This window comes from Suricata suricatta, chromosome 7 (genome assembly GCF_006229205.1).
Source record: "Suricata suricatta isolate VVHF042 chromosome 7, meerkat_22Aug2017_6uvM2_HiC, whole genome shotgun sequence".
NCBI classification, from domain to species: domain Eukaryota; kingdom Metazoa; phylum Chordata; class Mammalia; order Carnivora; family Herpestidae; genus Suricata; species Suricata suricatta.
The window spans coordinates 109181136-109203235 of NC_043706.1; the positions used below are offsets into that span (position 1 = coordinate 109181136).

The 22100-nt window shown below is 36.9% G+C and overlaps 2 pseudogenes; both read right to left on the bottom strand.

Moving 5' to 3' along the window:
• LOC115295330 overlaps positions 1-17252 on the bottom strand; it is a 57628-nt pseudogene extending 40376 nt beyond the window's left edge.
• LOC115297237 lies at positions 7114-7238 on the bottom strand (annotated as a pseudogene).
• Positions 17253-22100: the final 4848 nt, after the last annotated feature.

Here is a 22100-nt window from a genome sequence, read left to right on the forward strand (position 1 = left end):
ATTCCAAAAAATAGAAATAGAAGGAAAGCTTCCAAACTCATTCTACGAAGCCAGCATCACCTTGATACCCAAACCAGACAGGGACCCAGCCAAAAAAGAGAACTACAGACCAATATCCTTAATGAATAAAAATGAATCCTCTTTTGAGAAAGGTCACATCATCTAGAACTTCATATTATCCCTATAACTTTCCACTTACTTATTTGTTTTACAGTTTTGAGGCCTTTTATATGTTTCACACTAATTTTTTACATGAATCCATGCCATGAATTCATAGGGAATGGGTTCCAGCAGTCCAGGCTCCTTTCCACTGGTTCTCACAAAATGTGCTTCTCTGGGTGGAGCAGGCTGGCCCTTCAGTTGAACCCCAGTGCATTCCTCTTTGGCATCCTCCTTTCTCTGATCATTATCCTTCACACACTTCAAGACGCTATCTTAGTTCTTTGAGCACTTAATATTCTCAATTAATTCTCTTGGTAAAAATCTTGCCTTTCGTTTGTTTAAAACAATGCCAACAGCATGCTAGATAACGTTGTAGACTCTTCCAGTTTTGCTATGAAAACGTTTGTGGGATGTTCTTTTCTGAACAGTGCCTATTCCCTTGATGTCCACAATACCACTTTCCTTGTAGATTCACAACATGTGACCAAAGGAACAACTCCATGTTTTCTAAAGGCCTAGAGAACGTATAGTCGGTGCCTCTCCTCTTTCCTTTTGTGTTGGTCATTTTGGCAAGTTACTGGAAGATGGCGGTTCACGACAAAAAGTCCCATAAGTTTTCATTTAAAATGCCTGTCCTTGGGGCGCCTGAGTGGCTCAGTTGGTTAAGTGTCCAACTTTGGCTTAGGTCATGATGTTACAGTTTGTGAGGTTGAGCCCTGCGTCAGACTCTGTGCGGACAGCTTAGAGCCTGGGAGCCTGTCTCAGATCCTGTGTCTCCCACTCTCTGTCCCTACCCCACTCGCACTCTGTCTCTCTCTCAAAAAGAAATAAACATAAAAAAATAAAATATTTAAAATGTCTGTCTTTTAGCGAAAAAATTACCAGGCAGGTATAGAGAGAGACCATGTGACAAAAAAAAAAAAAAAAGCAAGACGAGAAACAATAGAAACAAAACTGCAAGTAAGACAGATATTGAAGTTACCAGGTGCAAATGTAGATTGACTGTGCACTTCTAACAGGATTTAAAAGAGTATGTCAAGACAGTATACTCACAATTTCAACTAACAGAAAAAGATAAATTACAAAAATTACTTTTGAAAAGGTATCCTAGAGCTATGAAAGCTATGAGGATTAAATGGACTTAAATTACACAGAGAGGAAAACCATTCAGAGGGGAGAGATAAATAGTGGCTGAGTTTGTTTTGTATGGGGGGGGGGGAGTTGCCAGGTACTGATATGGGGTGAAGTGTGTAGCTTGCCCAGACAGAGGGCAACAGTTAAAAGAAGGAGAAGCAATGTGGCCTTTGGCAGTCGCTTGGGGGTAGAGAGACAATATTGAAGACTTGAGGTTCGCAGACACATAACCATTTGCCACAGAAGACATTAGCTCTATTCTGAGTACATAAAAGGCTAGAATCTAAACTTAAACCGTTTGCAATTCAAAGTAAACTCTACTGTAGTCTCATACATAAGAAACAAAAACCTGCAAACAGAAAAGGGAGGAAATGAAAGCCATAGATGTGGTATAATGACACTGAGGGTCTGCAGCCCTTTCTACTATCCAATTATGAGTAGAGCAAAATGTTGAGAAACCAGACTTCTGGTAGACCATTACAACTGGGATAAAATCAGTGGATGAATGTAAGTTATTTATACAATCTGGGGAAAAAAATCCTTATTACTGTTTAGTAGTTGCCAAGGGAAAAATGATATTTATACAGTGAAAAAAACCCCTGACTTTGCCTTAACAAAGTGACTAAAGTCAACATCATCACATAGAAAAGAAATATTGTGAGCCTCTAGAAATGATATGCTAAGAAGGATACACTATTATTTACATGGTATTCCTTCCAGGAATAATATGAATACATTCATAATCTGAATCTAATCATGGAAAAAATAGCAGACAACCTAAATGATAGACTTTCTACAAAATATCTGACATGTTCTCTTTAAAGAAGTCACTTTGTGAAAGACAAAGTGTTGTGTCATTCCTTGCCTACTGATGGTGATGTTCTTGGCAAGATGTGCCTGAGACTGTCATCTGGGATTCAGTACTTACTTGTAGTGAGCCCCGCATCCATTTCCTACCACCACGGCCAATGTTGTGCCTAAACTGGCCCTTGCGGTTCTTATTATTCCCATATGACACAGCTCAGCAAAACCACCAGGGAACTTCGCAAAACCAGATTTTTTACTCATGGGTGCTAGAAGATACACAGCAAACATGAGGGCCAGTGAGGTCCCAGGAAGACAGAGAGAGAGAGAGAGAGAGAGGGAGAGAGAGGGAAGGAGCATGAGCCAGTGGTTGCTTTAATTAGGATCTGAGGACAGAGTGCCTGGAGTTCCAAGGGTTCACTCTTCATTGGTGAATTTAAAGTATAAGAATGGAAATTTGGATCAAGGAAGGAAAATGTGAAGCCACTGTAAGTGGTCAGTGATCTATGTTACCATGGTACTAAAAAGAATGTTATGGGTAGGGGTGACCTGGTACTTTACCTGGGTTTTGCTAGTAGCTGTGCCCTACAGCTGGCAATGGTTTATTCAGATTGAACGTCTTTGAAATAGATGCCTCAGCAATCAAAAGCTTAATGTCAGGCACTTATATTACAATCAAAAAAGCTACATAAAGAAAGATATAGATACTTTTAAATTAAAAGAGATTAAAGACATATGACAAATAAATGCATTCATGACTCCCCATTGGATACTTGATCAGAAAAAAAAAAGATCCTGGGGCGCCTGGGTGCCTCAGGCGGTTAAGCGTCTGGCTTCGGCTCAGGTCAGATCTCATGTTCGTGGGTTTAAGCCCCGCATCAGGCTCTGTGCTGACAGCTAGCTCGGAGCCTGGAGCCTGTTCAGATTCCGTATCTCTCTCTCTTTCTGACCCTCCTCTCCTCACACCGTCTCTCTCTCACTGTCTCTCAAAAATAAATAAAAGACATAAAAAATTTTTTTAAAAAAGGAAAAAGATTATATAAAAGACAACATTGAGTAATAGGTGAAATATTTTTGTATTCATGTTTAATTTTTCTGAACTTAATATTTGTGCCATGTTTTATGTAAGCAAATGTCCTTTTTCTTAGGAAACATCACTGAAGTTTTTTGGGGTGAAAATTCATGAGAGCTGACACTCTCAAATGTTTCAGCTGATATAGAATGTGTGTGTATGCGTGTGTGTGTGGAGAAGATGTGACAAAACATTAACAATGGTCACTCTAGGTGAGTGTGCATTGGAGTTCATTGTACTATTCTTAAAATTTTATTTCTTTAAAAATGTTAACGTGTTTTATTTATTTTTTTGAGAGAAAGACACAGAGCATGAGCGAGGGAGGGTTAGAGAGAGACAAACACAGAATCTGAAGCAGGCTCCATGCTCTGAGCTGTCAGCAAAGAGCCCGATGCGGGGCTCGAACCCACAAACTGTGAGATCATGACCTGAGCTGAAGTTGGCTGCTTAACCGACAGCCACCCAGGTGCCCCTATTCTTAAAATTTTCTAACATTAAATATTTTTTTACTTAAAAAATTACTTATTTTGTAAGAGAGTGTGCAGGGACCGAAAAAGGGGAGGGAGAAAATCCCGAGCACTGCATTGATAGTGCAGAATGGATATGGCACTTGCACTTACAAACCATGAGATCATGACCTGAGCTGAAACCAAGAGTAGGATGCTGAACTGACTGAACCATGCAGCCTCTCCTTGTATTAATTTTTTAAATAAAAGTTAAAAAAAAAGAGCAAGAAGAAACTCTGAAGAGCTGTGTTATAAGAACAGAAGAAAACCAGAGGTAGCTTTGGTCATACCCTCTCGGTGAGATTACGTTTATTTTGGTAACCCAGCTCATCACTGATTGGAGAGTAGTGATTTTCTAATAGGCCTGCACTACAAAAGATCTTAAAAGAAATCTTCAGGCAGCAGCAATATGATACTCAGTTAAATTTGGATCTAAAAGAGGCTGAGTGGCTCAGTCAGTTGAGTGTTCGACTCTTGATTTTGACTGAGATCATGATCTCACAGTTCGTGAGGTCAAGCTCCAAGCCCCTTCTCCTCCTTCCCCCCATTGACCTGCACTGTCAGCACAGAACTTGCTTGGAATTCTGTCTCTGCCCTTCCCCTGCTTGTGCTCTCTTTCTCTCTCTCTCTAAATAAACAGATAAACATTAAAGAAATTTGAATCTACTCAAAGAAATAAAGAGTGCTGGAAATGAAATAAAGGAGGAGAACTTATTTTTTCTTATCTTTAATTGTTGTAAAACTCAATTAACTCTCTAAGATAGGGGCTGGCAAACTTTTTTAAACAACAAATAGGCCAGATAGACATTGTTGGAATTACTCAACTCTGCCTTTGTGTACTTAGCCTATAGAAAACATGTAACAAATGAGTGTGGTTCTGTTCCAATAAAACCTCACCCTTTCATCAATACAGTCTGTATTTTTGTCATATTGATCTCTTTGTAGCTTCCCTATGGTGCCGCACTCCCTCATTCCTCCATGTGTTAGCTCTGTTCCCTTTTCTGGTACACATGACCTACCCATATTATTAACCGTCTGAACCTTCATCTATTCTTCAAGACCCAGCTCAGATGTCAGCTTTTTTAAGGACTCTTTTCCAAAACTTTTGTTCCTAACTGGCAGAATTAGTTTTCTTATCTATATGATTCCATGGGAATTCATACATCCTGGTGGTACCTCTGACTTAATTTGTGACCCTTGAAAGGTATTTAATATCCCTGAATCTCAGTAGTTTCATCTATAGGATAATAATAATATGTAAATTACAGGGCAGTTCTGAAAATGCCTATGCATTACTTAACAAAGAGACTGGGCCAGAGAAATCATTTAAACACATAAAATGATGTATAATAATATTGTGCTGATGATAATTATTCCTCTGTCATACTACTTAGTGATGGATAATATTGGCCGGAAGGAAATTTTATTTTGTTTTGCAATACTTTTGTAAAATATGCTTCATTAGAGACTGTGTAAAAGAAAGTTGTAATAATGTGATTAGGTATATTTGGATTTTTTGTTATTTTAAAAGCAATAAAGTGTACTAAATCAGAAGAACATGTCTTAGTCAGTAAGATATATGAAGAGGCAGGTAAGATAAGGAAGGATAAATGTTACAGTCCATGTAATTTCTCAACCACCAAAGTGAAGTAAGCCAAGAACATAGCTGGAAGGGGCCCAAGTTAAGCAGGATCCAAATGAGCTCGTCAGCTATAAACCTTGATTGCACTAGACACAAGGCCCTGTTCACACCAAGGAGCACAATGACTAGTCATGGACAGCATATGCTTGACTAATACCACCTCAAGAGAGGAACCAGATTAAAGTTTGGAATGGATATGGAATAGAGGTGATGAGAGTTGAGTGGTGAATAAAAATGAACAACAAAATGCATGCGTGGGAATATTTTGGGTGTGTGATTTGTCTATACATTCTTTAGTTGGTATTTTCAAGACTAGCATAAATAAAATGAATATGGAGACACATGTTGCCTCATCTCTGAGTTGCTCTGCTTAAAAAATTAAAACCCTCTACTTATATAATTATGAAAGACAAGATAAAAACATGTTTATCTCCTTTCTTCTCTTAACAGATTTAAAAAGCAATTGTATACAATAGTATGTACATTGGGCTTATAAATTTATGTAAATAAATTTAATATTAGACCTATAACATTAAAGTGTAATATGTTTGCCAATAACAGCACAAAGGAGGCTAAGGAGGAACAAAGGTGAATTGAACGTTTATATTATTGGGCTTGTAATAATAACTGATGTAATATATAATATTAGTAGATGTGACAATAATACCACAACAGAGGGAGAAATAAAATTGTTATATAGTAGTCCCATGTTTCTTTACTGGAATCAAGACAGTTTGAAGCTAAGGCTGATTCTGTAAGTTAAGATATGTATGGTAAGCCCTGGAGCAACCATGTGTGTGTGTGTATGTACATGTATAGACAGAGATAAATAGATAGAGTAAAAAATCATTAAATAAGTTTAAATGCTTCTTTAGAAGATACTTAATATAAAAGAAAGCAGTAAAGTCAAATAAAGGAACAAAAAGGCATGAGACATATAAAAATCCAAAAATAAAATGGAAGACATAAATCCAACTGCATCAGTAATAACATTAAGTGTGAAAGGATTAAACAATCAAATAAAAATGTAGACTGTCAGACTGGATTTAAAAAAAAGACAAAAAACACCTTCCAGTGCCTGGATGGAACAGTTGGTTGAGTGTCTGACTCTTGATTTGGGTTCGGGTCATAATCTCAGGGTCATGTGATTAGGCCCCACATCACTCAGCATGGAGCCTGTTTAAGACCTCTCTCTCTCTCTCTCTCTCTCTCTCTCTCTCTCTCTCTCTCTCTCGTGGGGCACCTGGGTGGCTCAGTTGGTTAAGCATTTGACTCTTTATTTCGACTCAGGTTGTGATCTCATGGTCATGAGCTGAGTCCAATGTTGGGTTCTGTGCTGACAGCATGGAGCCTGCTTGGGATTCTTGTTCTCTCTCTCTCTCTCTCTCTCTGTCCCCTCTCTGCCCATTCTCCCTCTCTCTTCCTCTTTCTCTCTCTCCATCTCTCTCAAAAATAAATAAATAAGCTTTAAAAAAGGTTCTCTCTCTCTCTCTCTTTCTATCTCTTTCTCCCCCTGCCCTATCCTTGGCTTGTACTCACTTTCTCTCCCTAAAAAAATATAAATTAAAAAAAAATTAAAAATACCCCTAATCTAAGTACATACTGTCTATAAGAGAAACACTTTAGACATCAACATTAGTCATAATAGTCAAATGGTGGAAACAATCTACATATCCATCAATGGAAAATGGATTCAAGAAATGTGCTATGTCCATTAAATGGAATATTATTAAGCATAAAAATGAATGAAGTAATGATTTGTGTTACAACATGGATGAACCTTGAAAATCTTGTGAAATAAGCCACTCACAAAAAAAACGCATATTGTATATGAAATATCCAGAATAAGGAAGTCTATTAGCAATAATCGCTCCTCGGATAAACCTCATTGGCTACAATACTGCCACTGCGCAAAGCTCAGAATAGGGAAGTCTAAAGAGACGGAAAGTAGATTAGTACTTGCTTAGGTGGAGACTTTGGGGGGATGGCATCTCAAGGATACATTGTTTCTTTTTAACATGATGAAAAGTTTCTCAAGTTGATTGTGGTGATGATTGCATTGTCTCTGAATGAACATACTAAAAACCATTAAATTGTACACTTTAAGTGGGTGAATTATATGCTATGTGATTAATATTTTAACAAAGCTATTTTAAAAAAGCTATTTTAAAAAATATAATAGAAGGAGGTACAGAAAAAAAGAATGATCTAAAATTAAGAAATTCAAGAAAATAACACTATTAAACCTAACTCAGAATATTATTTTGACCAGAACTAAGAAATCTTTCATAGTTGCATTTTGAGAAAGAATGAGAAATTACTATCACTGTATAGGGGCACTTGGGTGTCTCAGTTGGTTCAGTGTCCGGCTTCTGCTCAGGTCATGATCTCACGGTTCATGGTTCAGGCCCCGGTCGGGCTCTGTGCTGACATCTAGCTCAGAGCTGGAGCCTGCTTCGGATTCTGTGTCTCCCTCTCTCTCTGACCCTCCCCTGCTAGTGCTGTCCCTCTCTCTCTCTCAAAAATAAATAAAAAAACATTTTAAAAAAAAGAACCCCACTGTATAAAATACACAATCCACCATGTGTATTTTAGGTTTTTAAATTTATAGGGCTAAAAAATAAACTTAAAAGTACAATGACAATACACAATATTCCTGAGGCATATTTGTGTATAAAATAAAAGTAAAAGAAAATTTAGGGGGCACAGTTCATGTTGGGAGGTATTTCTCTCTCCAGACCTTCGTCCACATTTAGGGACATCCAGAGGAGAGTGGTGGCAGTTTTCTCCCGCCTCACTACTTTTCCCAAAGGAAACAGGAGGTATTTATCTGGTTGGTAATTTGAGGAGAAAGATTTGTACTTGCTCTGCTTCCCATCTCTCTCCTTTCACCTGAGATCTGCCTGTGTCAGAAAGAAGGACCATTTGCTCTCTCTTACATGGTAAGTTGACTCTGAGTTGTTTGTTTGTTTGTTTGTTTAGAAAAGTTCGGGAGTGCTAGAAAATCACATGGCCAGATCTAAAGCTGGTAGCTCTTTCATTTGCTTCTGTCTGATTTCTGTGTTTGTGTTTTACTTGGATCTGAATTCAGCTGGATGAAACAATGTTCCTTATTAAAACTGACAGAAGAGGAGCCCCTGGGTGGCTCAGATGGTTGAGCATCTGACTTCAGCTCAGGTCATGATCTCCTATTTCATGAATTCAAGCCCCATGTCACACTCTATCTGTGCTGATCGCTCAGAGCGTGGAGCCTGCTTCAGGTTTTCTCTCTCAAAAATAAATAAACATTAAAAAAAAAAAACCTGACAAAGAAACAATCAAAACCAGCATTTACCTCTCCATGAAGGGAAGGAAGGAGAGAGAACATGATCAGGGCAAGGGGCTTCCAGGGTCTTCAACTGCTTTTGCAACATTTAATTCATTAAGTTCCTTGTTACATATATTGAAGTTTGTTATGCCATTCCTAATATATTTTTGCATGTCTGAAATATGTTCTAATATTTTTTAAATGAAAGAAAGGGTATAACAGTACTTAAGATATGGAGTGCTGTTATAGAAGGGGGAAATTTGAGGAATTTAAGAAGATCTTTAAAGGTCACTTTTTCTGCTTGCAAGTTTTTCTGAAAGAAACACTTCATGGACCTATAATATAGCAAGCGACTGTTTGCAAATGCTTGAAAAGTGTATATTTCTGTGTAAACATTTATAGAAACAATTGAGCAGAAAAGAATTTGAAACCCACGTGGTGACAATGCCTCAGCTTTGTGTATTGAAGCTAAACCAGAAACCTCTATTTATTCTACTTGAAATTTCACGTACTGTCACATGCAACAAATTAGAAGAGTGTTTAAAATAATTCCTATTATGTTTAAGATTATTTTTTCATTGTGAGAAAGCTTGCAGAGGGCATTCATGAACACTTACTGGAAGACAAATAGAACTGTCGATGACAAAGGAGATAGAAAGAAGCAGTAAAAACCATGCATTACTGCCAACATTTTGTCTAAGTCAGTACTTCTTAGGCTCTCTTTGGGAAAAGCCAGTTGTTACATTTTAAACATTTAAAATTTTTTCAATTTTAAACATTAAACAAAGTTTTTTGCAGTGTACCATTTTTACTTTTAAAAATATTCAGTTAAAATTAGTTTCCAAAACAAGGCGCCTGGGTGCCTCAGTCGGTTAAGCCTCTGACTTCGGCTAGGTCATGAACTCACATTCATGGGTTCGAACCCTGCATGGGGCTCTGTGCTGACAGCCCAGAGCCTGGAGCCTGCTTCAGAATCTGTGTCTCTCTCTTTCTCTGCCCTTTCATGCTCTGTCTCTCTCTATATCAAAACAATAAATAAAACATTAAAAAGATTAGCTTTCAAAAAATCAAATAGAAAATGTACAGATAAACCCACATCTGTAATTCATCAGATCTGACAGACACAAAATTATTCCATCCAACTGTATTGATGGTTCTCAATGGTTACTCTTTCATTCTGTACTAATCTCATGGATAGGTGAAACTGGACCCACACTGTCCTGTATTCTTTGAGTAACTCTGATCTAAGACACTATTTAATTTACTTTTATCATGTACTTAGTTTTGCCTTGGTTGTAGTAAAATATGTCTACTCTTGAGTTTAACCTGCTTTGACCTTTGTGTTTCTTCCTTTAAAGTATCTCAGCCTGGTTTTTATTTTCCAGTTTTGTGTTATGCTCTCAATTTTTCTTCTCTTTTCTCACTTTTGTCTTAACACATTGCCTTTCACATCAGATTTCAAAAGAAAATGGCACCTCTTTCCTTCTCTTGATAGATGATGGCATCCTTGAGATCAAACTGATCTAACAAGCAATACTCACAGATCATCTGTTTCCCTCAATTTCTACCTCTCGCTCCCTCTCCCTTCTTCCTTTCCTTAACAAATAGTAATTGAATGTCTCCTCTGTACCAGGAACTAGAGATCCACTGATGAGACAACCCAGGTCTTTCTTCTTGTGGTGCTCGATGTCTACTTGGGAAGCACTATTTGAGCAAGTAATTTATTACTTAGAAAAGGGATAAGTTCTACAAAGGAGAAATAGAGGCTACCTTGACAGGGTTAACATGCATGATGAGACCTGCTAACCTATATAGTTCTAGAAGACAAAAGGTTACAGTTTTTTTTTCAAGAAATGAATTATGTCATATGTGCCATCTTTAAAATGAAAGTATATCTTTTTGAAATGACATTTTTAATTTTAAAGTCTGAAATGATTTCTCAAAAGTAATTTCAATTGGCTCACTTTAAGGAGCTGAGAACAGTAACCTAATTATAAAAAAAAAAAGCTCTTAGCCCAAAGGATTTTTTAAATCAGATTATAACCTGATTTATACTCAAACACATTAATATATTTTCTTACCATTTTTAAGATAAATAAATATCTATGACTGTTTTAGTTTCAGTAACATGACCTTCCCAACTCAATTCATCTATTACTGTCAAATTAAAAATATCTATTGCTGATCATTTCAATGATTAAACAATTGCTAATATTTACCTTTAAAAAATTTTTATGCTTCAATTTATTTTGCTGGCTTGAAGTTTTTGCCAATTCTTTCTTTCTTTAAAGTCATTCTCACACAAAAATATCAACTCTAAGCTTTTACTTGCCTATGTTGGAAAGGAAAAACAAAGATAATTTTATCCAGATATAAAGCAAACATCTTCTATTATCCTCTTATTCCAACATGGAATATTTCATAAATGTAGCCTATCTTAAATTATCTAATTATTCCTGCTCTTACTCTCTTTCTCGAGAAGTAGCAAAATTTCAGAAAAATTTTGGTGATTGATAGGGAGAGAACAAAAATATTATTTAATATAACCACTGAAAAGTCATCAGCAAATAAAGTACAAATGGACAAAGTAATTGCTCTCCTGCTATTGAAAATGACCATCCTGGAAAACTTCAGTTTCTCTTGATCATATCAACAAGGTAGAGAAACGATAATTAGCAGCATAGACTGATGATGGCAAGAATCCCAAGTGCAGCTTGGTGCAGTGTCAATGAACCTTTGCACCATTTTGATGTATTCTATCCAGAAAAATACAAGTAAATATATTCTTCAAAAAACTACCAACTGCGTTTTATATGGGATTACTATCACTCAACAAGAAGCAAAAGGTAAATGTCTATGACCATGTACATGTGTGTATATTGATGTGTAATCTATATATGTTTTTGTAAAAACATATAGATACATTTATAAATCAGGCTTCTGAAGTGCTTTAAAATTCTAAGTTCAAATAAATCTTACCCAAGTTTTAAAAATGACTCCTTGAAAAATCAAACTTTCTGTTAGTTTTTATGAACACAGTCTTGGTTGGCTGGAGGTTATAGTTTGATGCTAGATCAGTTTGGAAGGATGAAGCTTATTTTTGTTGCAGAAGTATAGAAAGACTACCGAAAACAGTCAGTAGAAGCTGATTTCTTTACTACCATCTGTGCTGATGAAAACCATGGAGTCCTCCTCTTAGTTAATCAATTTAACTATTTGTTCAGTAGTACGTGTTATGGAACTATAATCCTGAGAACATAATATTAACCTTGTAGATACTTATGTCTATTCTTTCTTTTAACAGATACATTTTATACAGTGCCTCCAAGTTGGTAAGAATTTTTTTAATCTCCTGGGGGTTCAGAGCAATGTCAGGAAAACCTGAAAGAGCAGAGTGTTTCTTCAGCTGAGGAAACATACTTCCCATCATGACTTTGCTGTAATGTTGTTTATTACATAGGAAGTGTCCTCAGATGAACTAGTGAAAAAAGCTTATTTCTCCTAGATTACACAGTCAGACTGTATTTATTTTAAGCTACTATATCATTAGCTTTTATACAAGTGTTGTGTAAAACACAATGAAAATATATTTAAAACTCATATTGGCAGTAAGCAATTAAATATTTGAGTGAAACTCTAAAAATAAAGTTTCCCATAAAACATTCATGTTATTTCTCTATTCCTCCTGTATTCACTTTTCATATTTATGGGGTTTCATCTTTGATCTTTTTCTCAGGTATTTCGTATGCTCACTGACTTCATGTTTCCATCCATCTCTCTGGCTTCAGTTTTTCTCAACTGTATAATCTGTAACAAATATAGATTTTTAAAAATTTTCTTGAACTACACCAGTGTAAGCCTACCTGTAGACCCCATGAGATCCCCTATTAACATTTATAGTCAACTGGGTCTGCAAAAAATGAATAAGCTTCTGGCCCTCCAGGTCTTGCTGGAGTAGGTGCAGAGAGAGAGGCACCATGACTGATCCACAGGTGAGTACTATTGGCTCTTCTAGAAACAGCACACCAGCGTTTAACCAAACTCATAGCTTAAAAGAGAAACAAACAAACAAAGCCTGGAAAAGGTTGGGACCAGAGCCATCATGATGCCATGGTTAGCCAATTCCATAGGCACATCTGGTAAGCAATTGTAGTCCATGAACCCTGTAGAATTGTAAACGTGGCCTGTTGAGCATAAGGGCCTTTTATATCTGACATTATATTGACCAGGCTCTTGCTATGCCCCCCAGAGAGGCCCTTCACCCTGCTCTGTAAACAGAGAGGAAGTCAGAGGCCCGCTCTTGCATGCAGGCGGTCGGCAGCTCACCCTGAACTTGCTTTAGCCAGAGCACACTCAGGCGTCATGGTCAGTGGATATCTTGGAGCTTCAAAGGTGAGTCCACTGCTCAAAAGGAGACATTTCGATGACCCAGGATTCCTGGCAGATTTTATTTCAGTTGCTGGAAAGTTCTCAAAAAAGCTCAAAAGCCCTCCAGCTGCCCAGAGAGTCTGAAATGTATGCAGTGGGTCTCCCAGACAAAGCTTTAGAAAGCTGCTAGCACCACAGATCCAACACAGCCTCCGCATCTTGATTTCACTAGAACAGATGTTATCTGCAAGCAATTAACATACTTGTCATCACCAGTGAAACAGATACAGAATTCTTCGTTTTTTTAATGCACCCTAAAGAAAAGTGTTTGTACATAAAACAAAATGTTCACATTAGTATTAAAATAGTATTCAGTGAAGAAAGTTGCATGTGTCAATTTTTCAGTTTTTTTTCTAATTTTTTGTAAAAAAGATACTGCAATAATTTTTAGAAAACTGTGAGGTAATAAATGTCACCAGTAATATAAATATTTGTGACAACTCCCTATTCGATTAAAGCGGTATCTATTTGTGATTATTTTGTATCTTCATATCTTGGCTGATAGAATTTGCCATTTGGTATATTTTCCTCTACTTTAACATTTCCAAAATTTCTTGGTTTTATAGATTTCTGTGAGAAATAATGGAGTTTGCTTTATAATAACAATACAAATGTCAAAGAGTAAAATGTTGACCAAAATATAACCCTTAAGATTGGTGCAAGTGAAAAGTTTGGTAAAATTCAATGTGTAAATATCCTAGGTGCTAAAAACAAAAAAAAAAAAACAAAACAGAAATTTTAAGCTCTTGAATTATTCCAAAAGACAAAAAAAAAAAAACAACCAAAACCTCAAATACCATAATACTTTTGTGTTACATAATTATACTTTTGATGCAAACTCAATTTCTTATTGGTTAACTCTGTAACATGACAGTCCTGAATTATCTTTCCTCATAAAATTCACAGTTTTCATTCACCTTTCATACCCTTAAACTTTACTTAATTAGTGAAAACTGAAAGGCTGGATTTCTAGCATTTCAACTTCTGATCACAAATAATTCTGCAGAGGTTAAATTCATTTTTTCTTTCATATTCCTTTTAAGAAATTGTGTAAAATTTGAAGACAATGTTTCTGCTATACTGACACCTTAACTAGTTTAAAAATACAAACTAATATCACCTATGATATGAAATGCTATGACTTATCCATTCATCCTGAACAGAAGTACCTGTAATTTTTGAAGTGAAATGAATGTTCACTGCCACTAACTGGAAGACAGATGTGGGATAGTAAAAGATCACTGAATTAGTGCTTAATATTCTAGGTCATTTTCATAGGTCTGTATTTACTAACCAATGACCTTGAAAATGGCTTAACATTTTGTTATCTAGAAAATGATGACCTTCGTAACTGATTGTGAATTAATATAGATAATTTATATGAAAACATGATAAGTCATGGAACATTATATAAATGAAAATAGCACTTTAATCATAGAATATTTTACAAAACATATCCTCAATAAGTACCTGGTAGAGAGTATTGCTAACTCTATTAGGTGATGCAAGCCAAAGTGCTCCATTGGTTTTTGATGCTACCCCTCCAACAGGAAGTGTTTACTTTGGTCACCTTTATAGTAGATACATTGTTTGTTAAACTGTATATTGATAATCCTTCCTGTATCATCCAGATGATACTTCTCCCAATATTTTCTTTCTCTGTCTTTATACAAGGCCTCATGACCTTAAATCCTGTTCAAGTCCTGCTTGTCCTCAGTGCTCAGTGTTTGTTGGAAAGTGAAATCTTTTAGTTTGTCATCTCCACAGCACTCATTAGGTACTTTACTGCCTAAGACAAGGCTACCTCATATTTTACATCTTTTCCTGCTTTCCAGTTCCATCAGTTATATCGGAATCCTTTTGTGGGTTCTCATTCTTTCTGCATAGTAGCAACATCTATCAAACTGTCCAGTAAGAAATAATTACTTAAATGTCTGCTGATCAGAACCTTAAATGTCTGTAACATCAGAACCTGGATATTGCGGGTGAGCTTTTGTCTAAGTGACAGCTCATCCACTTGTGCAATCCACATTTTTTTAATGTTTATTTATTTTTGAAAAAGAGACACAGAGTGTGAGTAAGGGAGGGCCAGAGAGAGGGAGACACCAATTCTGAAGCAGGCTCCAGACTCTGAGCTGCCAGCATGGAGCCCATCACCACGGGGCCCGAATTCACAAACCACAGGATCATGACCTGAGCTGAAGTCAGACGCTTAACCAATTGAGCCACCCAGACCCCTTGCAATCCACCTTTTGATCAGCCCTTTAGTAAGAAAGGCAAAACTTTAAGGTTGTTTTACCTATTTGTGTATTTTTATATATTCAACCCTTTTAAAAACATTTTACTGGACTTCATTATAACATTAGAACTTCCAGTTTATTTAGAATTTATTAACTCATTCAGTATATATTTGCTAAAGAACTCCTATGTACAAAGTATTGCTCTAAATATATTGGATATAACAATGGGCAAGTCAAGGCAAATGCTCCCTGCCTCTTGAAACCCAATTCTTCTGGACAGTCATACAGTAAATCAAGTAAGCTCTCAAATAAGTGAAATAATTTCAAATAGTTAAATGCCCAATGAAATAAACAAAGTACTATGATGGAGATGAGCAGGTGAAGGGGGACACATTAGTGGAGTCTACAAGTGACAATATAAGTTGAAATGTAACAGATGAGAAGCCTGTCAGACCAAGGGAAAGGCAAAGAACAGAAGGTCCAAAATCCATAAGCAGAAAAGAACTTGACCTATTCTAAGTTTTCAGAGGCCAGTGTGGGTAAATAAAGCTCAGTAAAAGGAAATAAAAAGGCATAGGAAAGTGTAGAAGAGATAATAATAATAATAGCAATACCACTTAGCATTTATTGTGTGCTTTCTATCATTAGATACAATGTAGATTATCTCATTTGATCCTCACATGATTCCAGGAGGTGATGTTATGATCAACATTTTACAGATGAAGAAACCAATGCTTATAAAGGCTAAATAGGTAGGGGCCCCAGACACAGAATAAATTAGAGAATGTGGTAAATAGTTTAACTTTTGTCTTTTTTTTTTTTTAGAAACTTTATTTTCCATCAGCCTTATTTTAATATTGTTTGCTTCAGACCACTCATTGGTTATTCCTACCCATTCAGTGACCTGAGCAGTGGGAGCTGCTCACCAGTTTTCAGTGGCTGGCTGAGCCCTCCAGTCTTCAGTCGGGTCTGCTAAGTAGGCACAGAGGTCACGTGCACAGCTTCGGACCAGTCTGAGCCTTGAGATTGAGTAGCAGTGAACTCAGAAGCTGGAGCCATCCATTTGCCCTGAAATTCCCTATTGGCACAGCCTTTTCAGCAGCACCCTGCTCTTCCTTTTCAATCTCTTCAGGATCCCTATAGAAGTAGAGATCAGGCATGGTCTCCCATGGTTGTTCACCGGAAATTGTGCCATGCATGTGCAGAACTTCCCGGGTCAGCATCTACCGCCATCAGACCCACCTAGTGAGTTCCCTTGTTGCAAGGAATGGCAATGTCCACCTCGCGCAGAGGAAAGTCCGTGTTACACAGAGCGATGGTAGGTAGGTTAACATAAGATGCCTCTGTGACAGGCTGGTGGTCAGCCCTGGAATCAGTAACCACCGGAAGCCTCAGCTTCCAGAAAGCTGCCTGGATCTGGTTAGCGAAAGCTCCAGAAGTGAAGCAGCCAGCAATAGGAGTGGCTCCCTTAGCAGCAGCAAACTTCAGCACAGCTCGCTGGCCAGTATTCCTAGATGATAAGACACTGACATCAGCTGGGTTTTCTTTTTCTTTTGTTTTTTTTCTAGGAATTTTTAAAAATAGTTTATTGTCAAATTGGTTTCTATAAAACACCCAGTGCACTTCCCCACAAGTGCCCTCCTCCATTACCACGACCCCCCTTCCCCCCTTTCCCTCCCCCTTCAGCCCTTGGTTCCTTTTCAGTAGGAAAGAGAGTTGAGGAGAGAGAGGGACGAAAATCAGCTGGGTTTTCAATGGCAACAATGGCAAGAGTTGCCAGCAGAAGCTTCTCCCAGGTTCTCCTCAGATTTATGATGTAGATACTGTCACCTTTCCTTTTGTAGATGTGCTGTTCCATTTGGAAGTCAAGATTGGTGTCACTTAAGTGGATTCCTGCTGCAAGAAATTTGAGAACATCTTTCACCTTCATTTGTAGGACATCAAGGGTTGTGGACATTGCAAAATGTTCCCTTTAAATTACCATAGGAACACAAAACAACCCCGTATGGGCCCCTCCCTGGGTAGCATAGAAAAAGGCTCAACTTTTGTCTTCATACAATAGAAAGCCATTGAAAGATTTCAGTTAACAGAGTGATATGATTCATTTCTGTTAATATTAAAATTTACCCTGAATGATAGTAAGGGGGGATTGTTTAATTTCTTTCTCTTATCTTCACATCTGGTTTGTTTCTTTCCCACTAGATTCGGAGCCATTCTAGAAGAGCAGAGATGTTGTCTTGTTTATTACTTTATGTTCAGTCCTTAGTATGGTATTTTACATATTTTGGATGCTCATTTAATATTGATTGAATGAATGGCTGTACTTGATACTTACTGATTTCTACCTACTTGAATTCTGATTTGGGTTTCTGATATTAAAAGTTATATTAGTTCTTATTTTTTGAGTCTCATAACTCTTCCAATGTCCTTTTACCTATCTTAGGATTTCGATGTGTTGTCAATTGCACAGTAATTGCAAGGGTGAACATGGGGGCTATAGCCAGAGGGGTCAGATAGGAGGTTACAGAAGTCAAATAGATAAGAGACATCAGGGCAGAGTCTAGGGCAGTACAGAAAAACTCTCTCTCTCAGTTTCTCTGAGCACTGCAAAGACCCGTTCCACCCAAGGATCCTGCTCTGTCTTGCCTTGCTCATTAGGCTGTGTGTCTGAGTCTTTCGCTCCCTGTGAGTCAGTGATTCTTTTTTTTTTTAATGTTTATTTATTTTTGAGAGAGATTGTAAGTGGGGGTGGGGCAGAGAGAGAGCAGGGGACAGAGCATCTAGAGCAGGCTCTTTGCTGACAGCAGAGAGCTCGATGCGGGGCTCAAACTCACGAACCATTGAGTTCATGACCTGAGCTGAAGTCTCAGGTTAACTGACTGAGTCACCTTTGTGCCCCTGAATCAGTAATTCTTAAATAATAATAGTTATTATAAATGTTTTACTGTATATGATGGACTAAGTGAGTATCTTAGTACTGGTGGAGGTAAAGTTCATAAATTAGAATTTAATCCTCTTTATGTAGTGTAGCATATTGCCCACCTTGGGGGAAAAAAGGCAAAAATAATAGGGTTTTGTTGTCATTATAGGATTCACCAAAATTTTGAAAACTTTGGTTATTTTTTAATTCGTAAAAAGTAATACTAGATCTAGTAGTTGCTCAGTATTAATCAGGTAGGCTGGAGTTTGTTGTTATAACAAACTAATTACAACTCTCAGTGCTTTATCATGCACTTACTCAAATAGACAGAATTCTCATTTGCATAGTTGCATGTGGTATTCTAGGATTACAGCAGCTCCATCACTTCTGAAACATGCAGCAGCCTTGATTGTCGGGGGGGAGGGGCGGGGATGGCGAGAAGATGATGCGTAGGAGAATCACTAGTGGAATTTTCACTTCCCTAATCTGGAAGTTACACATGTACCTCCCACAATTTCCTTGTCCAAAATTGGTCACATGCTTGTGATGAACTGCAAGGGTGCTAAGAAATGTGGACAAGTAAGTGAAATTCAGTTAAACATCATATCTTCTGTAATGCTCCTCAAACACTACTTTAAGAAGGGTAGCCAGCCTGAGAATTTTAGTTGATAGTAGAGGGATCATATTACTCTTTCAAGTCTGTATTCTCAGATGTTCTTCTGCTAGTCTTTAGAGTCAGAGTATACTGATTATTACACAGTCCTTGGAAGCACCAGATGTGTTTCCATAGTTCCCCTTCATGTAGGATATTAAATAAACAGATGCCATTTCAAATAAGAAACTTCCATTTCTTCCTACCTAATATACAATGTATCAAATCATTTCCAAATTAGAGATTTATTTTTCTGTTTATGTTTTTCATGGTTTTATAGTGAGATTCTCTAAGAGGGGTAGGCTTAAAGCTATTGCCTGTCCCAAGTGTACTGTTCACATGCTGATTGATTTGAAACACAACTTGAAGAAATGTGAAAGCATCTTCCAATTTTTAAATAAGATGCAGTTGTGCTCTGTTTCTTAGATGATATACTGGGCTGGCACAGTATCTATATAGTGTCATCGTTATTGTAATATTGAAGGGTTAGGCAAATGTGCAATTGTGTTTTCACTTATTTTGGAAAATTGTATTACATTAATAAATTTACCAGGAAAAGGAATATGGTTCAAATATTTTTAAAATGTCTTTCAAATACAGTTCTCACATTCAAACTGAGCATCATTGTAAAAGGTTGGATGTTGGAAAGCGATCTGTTAGTAGCTGTCAAAGGAATCATTGTATCATTTGGGAGGCTAAATCGCAGGACTGTGGGATTTTTCTGGAACAATGAGAACTATAAAAGTTGTATTCATCTTCATAATTCTTTTGTTTCAGGACCTGATACGGTTAAGATGTATTTATTTATATATTTATTTGTTTATTTAATCTTTAATCATTGGGCCCTGGGTTCAGGCATAGGGCACTTTACCCCTTTTTTAAAAACAAAAATTTGCACACAAATGATTATGACTTCTGAGTTAACCTGGTAGATAGGAATTACAGATTTGATTCAGCAATGCAATAGACTAGATACTCTGAAGTTCCCTCCAATTAATCTGTAACTAGAGACTACCTGAATTAAAGCAAACATAGTTGTTAATCATGGTTTTATTTTCCACTAAAAAAATGGAAGTTAGCATGGGTGAAGAGAACAGACAGCAATGAGAATCAAGATGCTAAAGAAGACCTATCAGTGGCCAATTACCATGTTCATAGGAAGACTCAATATCTTATAAAATATGAAAAATATTGATACACGGAATAAAGGTAATTATGATAAAAATCAAAACAGGATTTTATTAAGAACTTGACACATAAATTTAAAATTTTTGAAGAAGTTTAAGAGAATGGTCAAAAAATGAAAAAAAGAGGAATCATGTTCAGGGAGTTGCCTAACCAGATATTAAGGTTTGTTACAAATTGGAATAGGGGTAACAAATGACCAACAAAACATATAAAGAGCTCAGAAATAGACTCGTTAATATATGGAAACAAATATACGTCAGAATCAGGATTGCAAATGTCAGGGGAAAGGAGGAACTATGAATATATTTATGAAAAGAATTAAATTGGAACGCTACCTCAGATCATACACAAATAGCAACTTCTCGCTAACTAAAAAGATAACTCTTTTGATTTTAAGGAAAACGTGGGAAAGCGTCTTTATAACATCATGATAAAGTAGGTGTTTGTAAGCAGAGCATAAAATGTACCAATGACAAAAGAAAAGACTATTAGACCATAGCAAATTTAGGACCTTTAGTTTATTACCATTAAAAAAATAAAGATCCATTATGTAACAATGACAGTTATAACATACACTGCCAGCAAGAGGATATTATTTAAAATATGTGAAGCCATCTAAAATAATTTTTAAAACCATCTACTTATTCAAGTTGGCTAAAATATACAGAAAGAATTCCACAAAGAGGAAACACAGATGGCCAATAAACACAAAAATATTTTTTGAACTTATTGGTAATGACTAGTAGCCATGGAAATTAAAATTAAACTAAGTTAGATACTGTTTAATATTCTCTAGAGTGGCACAAGTAAGAAATTTTTGTCAAAGTTTTGTCAAGGATGAGAAGTAACGGAAATTGTAATATACTTCAGGAATGAAAATTGATACAACTACTGTGGAAAACAATTGGACATTGTATAGTGAAGCTGAACCATGGTATGCCCTACACTTATACTATAATAATCATAATAATACATAATGTTATATTATATATTATATGACATATAATAATATAAAGGAACTCCACTCATAAATATTATATCAGTCAGGATTCTACTGAAGAAGTAGAGACTGTAGGAAAAATAGACATATTTGTCCACTCCTCCCCAATACACTTATGTGTTGACTTATCTAATTACGGGGGTTGACTAATTAAGTCCAAATCAGGAAGGGTAAGCTGGAAATTCTTGGGCAGGAGTTGAAGCTGCAGTCCACAGGTAGAATTTCATTTCTCTTCGTGAAGCCTTTCTTTCTTTTTTTAAATTTGTTTAATGTTTATTTATTTTTGAGAGAGAGAGAGACAGAGTGCACGTGGAAGAGGGGCAGAGAGAGAGGGAGACACAGAATCTGAAGCAGGCTCCAGGCTCTGAGCTGTCACCACAGAGCCCGACGTGGGCCCGGAACTCACGAACTATGAGATCATGGCCTGATCTGGTCTCCCGCTTAAACACGAGCCACCCAGACACTCTGTGAAGCCTTTCAGATGATTTGATCTGGACCTAACTTATTGAGGATAATCTTCTTAAAGTCAACTGATTGCAGATGTTAATCACCTCAACAAAATATCTACACAGCAATACCTAGATTAAAGTCTTAATAACTGTGGACTAGTCAAATTGACGCCTAGAACTATCACAGGTAAATAGCCTAGAGAAGCTCGTGTACATGTATACTAAGAAACATGTATAAGAAATTTCATGGAGAGGCACTTGTGTGGCTCAGTCAGCTAAGCATTAGACTTTGGTTCAGGTCAGGATCTCATGCTTCATTAGTTTGAGCCCATGGCATAGGGGTAAACTTGGGCCCGGCACAGGGTGAGCTGGAGGGCGGCTCTGGGCTTCCTACTCTCTCTCCCACACTCTGCACCTCATGGGATTCTCTCTTCCTCTCTTCCCCTTGTTCATCTCTCTCTCTCTCTCTCTCTCTCTCTCAAAACTAACTAAATTAATTAATTAAATAAAAAGAAATTTTATGGAGATATTTATAACATCAAAAAACTGAAATTAGCATACATGTTCATCAAAAGAATAATGAAGAGGGTTTCCTG